Below are 7,549 nucleotides of genomic sequence, written 5' to 3'. Positions count from 1 at the left end.
TAAGAGTTAAAAAAGGAAGTGACCCCGCCCTGGTCCCCAAAACCATACACAGAGAAACCAATTTCTTAGTGAACGCTGGTTTATTTGTCTATACTGAAAATGAAGCTCCGGGGTGAACAAAGGTCAAAATAACAAACAAAACAAGCTAAGTCAGGAGAAGAGTGCTATCTAAAACCCTATGTGAAACAGAAACCAAACAAAAGACAAACGTCACACCTAACTCTACTGAAATAAACAGGAGAAAACAGTACAAAGAAAAATAATAAGACAGCTCACCCCTTCTGTTTCAGTGTCTAGTTACAATGTGCTATTTACAAGTGAAAACTAATGCACACACTATATACAAATCTCGGTAAGTCACGAGAATCACAAACACGAATGTCACAGGTTTTGGAAGCCAGGGTCAGGTCTGCTGCTGCTATCAGTGGCTGCCACAGCACAGCTGCTGGTGAGGGATTTTGAAAAGAGCCACATGATCAGGGACCAATCAGCCACTGCCAGCTCTCCAATCGGGAAGGACCTGTGGAGTTTTAAAGACAGAGCACAACAAAAGTACACAGCATATAATTCTAAACATTTGATAAATTGGGCTTAATCTTGTTTTAATTATGAAAATGATGCAGGCATGTATCAGAGTTTTATGTTGGTTTTCTCTTCAGGGGCACTTCTGAAATATTTTGGAGCACCCTCTGCAACTGCCACTGCCCAAGATGAGCAGCCATCCACCTTCTCAGCCACATATGTTGATCCTGAGGATGAAGACCCAATTGCGTCCACTTCAGGTGTGATTATGTGTAGCCTGAGTATCTGTGTGTGTTGCATAATATTTTGCAAAGACTGTTCCGCCACTATGATTGCTGTTTATTCTGAATAACTAACTAATGGAAATGTATGCTCATAGAAATGCTTGGAGCTAAACCCCCTGAGGACAAGCCCCTGCCTACGGACCCTGCAAACTGGCCTTCAGCTATCACTGACAGCATTCGAATACAGCTGGTTTGCAATGGACCAAGGAAGGTAGCACCTGACTTTGTTTTCCCCAGAAACGAGGGTGACGGAAGAAGTTGCCACCACCAATATTTTAAGAAAACACTAGTCAGCGGAGAAAAGATGCCTAGAAGTTGGCTAGTATATTCTGAGAAAAACAACAGTCTTTTCTGCTTCTGCTGCAAGCTGTTTTCTAAAAGAAACATGAATTTAACAAGTTCTGGACTGACAAATTGGAAGCATGCCAGCTCTTATCTCACCTCACATGAATAGTCCTGAACACCATAACTCCATGAAAACATGGAAAGAACTGATAGTGAGGATTAAAAAAGGTGAAACAACTGACAAACAAGAGATGGCACTTCAGCAGAAAATAAGATGGAGAGCAGTGCTGGCTCGTCTCATTGCTATCATTCACTCTCTCGCAATTAGAAATTTAGCACTAAAGGAACACACAGAAACACTGTTTTCTCCATCAAATGGCAATTTTCTAAAAGAAGTTGAACTCGGGGGCGCTAGTGAGCACCAAATAGAGTAGACGTGTTTCTGTGGAGCTCTTTATACTCTCTTTACATCTTGGACTTTATTGTCTTATCCCTCACAATTCCTGGTTTCAGTGAAGAATACTTGTTCCCTAACTCAAACAGGATGCCCAAATCAAAAGCTGAAAAAGCTAAAAAGCAGGAGAAGCCTCCGAACGGGATCGACACCCCTCCCCTTGAACCAGTCGACGAAGCTGAGCTAACCTCGGAGCCTGCTAAAGACGCGGAGAATGGCGATAAAAGTTTTTCCAAGGTTCTTTCTGAAATTCAGAAAATAAATATCACGATGACTGAAAGGTTTGACGGTCTTGAAGCGTCTCTGGCTACAGCACAGGCATCTTTGACGAGTATCTGCGGTCGGCTACAGGAGGTTGAAAACGCTAGCTCTGATCACGACCATTGTCTTTCTCTGGTTGAGAAAACATGTTTAAAATTGCAAGCGGATAACGAGGCGCTTCGTCTAAAAGTATTAGATCTGGAGGGTCGGTCCAGATGGCAGAATATTAAAATTGTTGGTCTGCCCGAAAAAATTGAAAATGGACGTATGGTGGAATTTTTGTTTCTCCCAAAACTTTTGGGCGCGGACAATTTTGACAAGCCTTTGGACATTGACCGAGCACACCAGTTGGGCGGTCGTACCCCCGGGGAAAGAGATCATCCCCGGGTAACTATAGCGTGGATTCATAGCGTCCAAGTGAGAGAGAAGATACTACAGCTTGCTCGGGAGCAGTTTCCCTTGAACTATAATGGCAAGGCGATTCACATCTTCCCTGACTTCCCGACGGAGGTGGTGAAACAGCGGCAGGTCTTCCAGGACGTGCGTAAACGCCTAATGGATGCTGGAGCTCGGTGTAGTTTCTACTATCCAGCGCGTTTACGAGTAACGCATGGCTCCATGGTCAAAGTGTTCTCCACGCCACGTGAGGCTGAGGAATTTTTGGGAACTATACAAGAAGGCAGTGACTAATTTACAGTCTTTGACATCTCATTTGAAACTCATTGCATCGGGATGTATGTGACTATTTCATTTTTCTCTCAACTATGTTGGCATTGAGGGTAAATATATATTTTTTTCTTTTGTGAGGGGAGGTTGGAAAGCTCGTTACCTTGGACCGTTTATTTCGTAATGGTCATGTGGACCCTCTGTGAGTATGCGGGGTTTTTTTCTTTGTCTGGGAAAGTGGGATGGGGGAAGAGGGTTATGTTTTTTGTGTTGTCGGTATGTTGTACTTATTAATGTTATACAAGGGCAATTCATGTGTACACTGCTATTTATTATTTCTTGAGTGAATCCTAATTCATCATCGCTAAGTGGTGGCATTAGATTTGTGAGCTGGAATGTGCGAGGACTTGGGCATGTGCACAAACGAGCTAAGGTTTTTTCTTACTTAAAATCGCTAGCTGCTGATGTTGTGTATCTTCAGGAAACCCATATGAAACTGACTAAAGAGAGGTTGTTCAGGTGCTCCTGGGCTAATCAGATTTTTCAGTTGGCATTCTCCAGTAAAGCCCGTGGAGTGGCTATATTGATCCGTAGAGCAGTTCCATTTAGACATGAGTCCACGGTTAGTGACCTGAATGGTCAATTTGTTCTGGTGACGGGCCATATTCATGCAACCCATGTCACTTTATTGAATTTATATGGTCCTAATTTTGATAGCCCAGCTTTCTTTCAACAAATATTTTATTTATTACCTAGTCTCGCTGATACTCATGTAATTTTAGGAGGCAATTTTAATTGTGTACTTGATAAACACTTGGATAGATCTACTCAAACCTCTCAGTTGTTTAACGCTTCGACTGTTCTGAATAATATGTTGAGTTCTACTAACCTAGTTGATGTTTGGAGACTGTGTAACCCTACTGGTAGAGATTACTCTTATTTTTCACAAGTGCACAAATCGTACACCAGAATAGATTATTTTTTGCTTGATTCTAAATTGATGTCTAAAGTTGTATGCTCAACTTATCACAACATCTTGATCCCGGATCACTCTCAAACCTCTTTAGTCCTGGACTTCTGTGGTACGAAACAACAGGGTAACTGGCGTTTTCACCCGTCACTCCTGTCTGAGACATCCTTTTGCCAATTTATGACAACTAAAATATCAGAATTCTTGGAAACTAATGATAAACAAGACGTTTCTGATTCGATTTTTATGGAAAACATTTAAAGTGGTAATGCCAGGAGAAATTATTTCTTTTGAATCTTCGTTAAAAAAAGGACGCCGGAAACGCCTGTTCGAAACAGAAACTGAATTAACACAGTTAGAACAGGACCACAAGGCCTCCTCTTGTCCCTCTTTGTTTCAAGACATCATTAAAAGGAAGTTTGAGTATAACACAATTTTATCTAGTCAAGTAACAGATCAGCTATTTAGGATCAGACAGAAGCATTTTGAGTTTGGAGATGAGCCCCATAAGCTTCTTTCTCGGCAGCTGAGAGGCCTACAGGCCAGTAGGGCTATACACAAAATTAAATCAAGCTCAGGCAAAATTTTAATTAGCACTAAAGCTATTAATGAGCAATTTAGAGAATATTATAAAGAGCTCTATATGTCGAAATCTTGGGGCAATATTTCTGATTGGTTAGGGAAGCTGGACCTCCCGTAAATGAATGACGCTACACGAGAGGCTTTAAACTCAGATATTACTATTGAAGAAGTTTTGAAAGCTATTAAGTCATTCCCCAATGGAAAGTCCCCAGGCCCAGATGGGTTTGGCATTGAATTGTATAAAAAAATACTCTGAAAAGGTGGCCCCGCTTTTATTGAGAGTGTTTAACCCTTTAAAGCTGGTCAGAGCAGGCACGCTCCGTTTTGCGCAACTACTTTTAAATCCTTGTAGAACTGCAACCACGTAAGCTAGCGCAATAATTTTTTTTGCATATGAAACCGGAGGAGTTGTACTTACATCTTATGCCATCAGCTTGTCCTCGGTCACAGTTTCCTTCCACATATAGCTTTGAAAAAAACTGCATAAAAAGCGCTTGCAGCAACAAAAACATAATATTCCAGAAACACGCTTTGCCGATCCGATCAGCTGTTCATAACACTTTCTACGTTGGAATATACGTCAGCGTGAACAATCGCATGTCCGCCATGACCTGCCCGAAACCAGAAGTGACGTCATTTCCGCGGATATGTAGTTTTTTTTACCATCAGGGCCTCATGAGCCTATACTGGTGTTTTTAAAAGTTATGTTTGACTTTATGACTTTCTGTGTCGTTTCTGGGATGCTTAGAACTCATATTGCACTGCTGGAAATAGTTTATTTTGATGCATATGCTGCTTTTTTGCAAATTTGCACTATAATATTTATTTTTGTTTTTCCTGCAGTGTATAAAAATTGGTGTATTTCAAAAATAAAACTATGAAGACACTCAAAATAAATTTCCTGTGGTGGGAAACTGTTTTGTGCAACTTTTTTGTATTTACAGTTTTGAGGGATAAGCCTCTTAAATTTCTCTAACTAGAAATATATGTTAAAAACGATTTTCAATTTTTTTGTAGTTTATTGCACTTTCTTGCAATTTATGTAATTTCTATGCACTTAATGCAGACATATTATTAAAATTTGGGCTATAATGGTTGTATTGATGTATAGCAACTTGAAATGCTCCCAAAAGTGGCTACTACAGCATGTAAAAATATAAAATAAGCTCTGGTGGACTTGGTTCTATGGTAGGTCTTAAAGGGTTAAGCATTCTTTCCATACTCAAGCATTTCCCCGTACGCTATATGAAGCTAATATTTCTTTGTTATTGAAAGAAGGAAAGGATGAAACAGAATGTTCCTCTTATCGACCTATTGCTTTGTTGAATTTGGATATGAAAATTTTCACTAAAATTTTGGCAAACAGATTAAATGGACATGTTGGATCAATTATCCATCCGGATCAAACTGGGTTTGTCCCCCAGAGGTTTTCCTTCTTTAATGTTCAAAGATTGATGAATATTATGTATCATAGGCACTTGGGAGCTTCCAAGATTGCAGTACTGAGCTTAGATGCTGAAAAGGCGTTTGACCAGGTCGAGTGGGCCTATACGCTTCGGGTACTGGAGAAGTTTGGTTTAGGCGAACAGTTTATATCATGGGTTGATATGATATATAGGCGTCCCTCTTCTTCCATTCTTACTAACCAAGATAGATCAGCGCCATTTTTTTTACACCGCAGGACACGACGAGCTTTAACTGCAAACTTGGATGTTGATTTTTTGAAAGTTTTGCCTTTTAAAATTACAGACAGATTGAAATACTTGGGTGTTATTTTGCCTAAGGATCCTAAATTTATCTTTAAGTTGAATTATCTTGAACAAGTTGTCCTATTTCCATGGTAGGTCGCATTAACGTAATTAAAATGGTTTCCCTTCCTAAATTTCTATATTTATTTTAAACTTACCTATTTTTTTGAATAAGCAATTTTTTAAAGTGATCGACTCAGTAGTATTACCATTTCTTTGGGACTCACAGGATATCAAAAGTTCATCTATGTAAGTCTAAACTTAAGGGTGGATTTGCTCTGCCACTGTTTCAGTTTTATTATTGGGCTGCAAATGCCAGAACTCTTGCTCACTGGCAGGAAGGGTACAAAAAGGTCATGTCTGCCGATACCCCACCTTGGGTGGTCATAGAGAGTGGTGGGGTTGAGAATAGTTTCCTCCCTGCTCTTCTTTTTTCGTCCTCTAATCCGCGAACCAAGGTCAATAATTTTATAGTTTCGAACTGCGTTAAAATCTTTAGTCAGATCAAAAAAGGTTGTGCTCTACCAGACACTTCGATCCATACTCTGTAAGCAATTACTTAGGTGTTCCTCCACCGCAAAAGAAGCGCGTATTCTCTGAATTTCTGGGAATACTTTTATTTTGACAGTGAATGTGCACCTGCCGACCACTTATGTGCAGCTCTGACTATAAATAATGTATGTTACTGTGTAAAAATTAATTCCTGATCCATCAGAAGTGTAAGTGGGTCAGTCAGAGTTGCTAAGAATGAAAGTTTCATAGAAGATTCCATAGGAACTGCTTGGGGTTCCTATTGTAATCATGCATTTCCACCCTCATGTTTAGATGCCTCTTTTGAGGTCTGGACACAGAAAGCTATTGTTACTCTCAAAGACGTATATATTGACAGGCAGTTTGCATCATTACTCAGTTGCAGAACAAGTTCTCTCTCCCTGCGTCACATTTTATTCATTATTTACAGATAAGAAACTATGTTCGTCAGAGTATCCTAAATTTTCCATCTCTTCTGGAAGAGGGGTCAATTTTTACTCTCCTTCTGAGTTCTCCGGATTCTAAAAAGTTGGTTTCTGGTTTTGCGAAAGCTTTTTCTGAGTATTTAAATTTTAAATCTGACTTTTTGAAGATGGCATGGGAGCTTGGTTTGCAAATAGGAGATGAGGTGTGGGAGAGGAGTCTTTGTAGGATCCATTGTTGCTCTATAAATGTAAGGCATCGGTTAATTCAATTCAAAGTGCTTCACAGACTTCATTATTCAAAAACGAAACTTCACAGGACTTTTCCTTCTATTAGTCCGATATGTGATCGTTGTAAACATGGAGAAGGCTCTCTCACTCATTTATTTTGGAATTGCACCCAAATTGCATAACTATTGGTTGGACATTTTTAAATATTTTTCTGGTATCTATAATCGCACATTAGAGCCGGACCCAATAATTGCATTGTTTGGATCTTCCCCTTCCCTTTTACACCTCATCTCTGCTGCACAAACTACAGTTTTGTTCAGAATGGTAATTGCTAAGAAAATGATCTTGACTCTCTGGAAGTCGGATATTGTACCTCAATTCAAAATGTGGTTAACAGAACTGACTGCTCTACTGCATATGGAGAGAATTAGGTACACATTAGCGGACAAACTTAGTAATTGCTTTGATGTGTGGCAGCCATTTTTAGACCATGTATTAAAGCAAAGTCCTGTTTGATCGATCACCAATAACTCAGCCTACCACCTTAGCGTTTTATTTCTGTTTATTGCCAGTGTTGAAGTAGTATTTTTGTC

At 39.7% G+C, this 7,549-nt stretch overlaps 1 long non-coding RNA gene across 1 annotated transcript; it reads left to right on the top strand.

The window, feature by feature from the left end:
• Nucleotides 1-4,161: 4,161 nt before the first annotated feature.
• Nucleotides 4,162-6,118, top strand: LOC120736735. Its single transcript, XR_005696597.1, has 2 exons — nucleotides 4,162-4,307; nucleotides 5,226-6,118. It is a non-coding gene; the product is annotated as an uncharacterized LOC120736735 (long non-coding RNA).
• The last annotated feature ends 1,431 nt before the right edge of the window (nucleotides 6,119-7,549 follow it).

The sequence above is a fragment of the Simochromis diagramma genome, unplaced genomic scaffold (assembly GCF_900408965.1).
Source record: "Simochromis diagramma unplaced genomic scaffold, fSimDia1.1 OVJJ01000630.1, whole genome shotgun sequence".
NCBI classification, from domain to species: Eukaryota; Metazoa; Chordata; class Actinopteri; order Cichliformes; family Cichlidae; genus Simochromis; species Simochromis diagramma.
The sequence above is the reverse complement of the archived record's forward strand: the minus strand, read 5'-3'. Positions and strand labels throughout refer to the sequence as shown.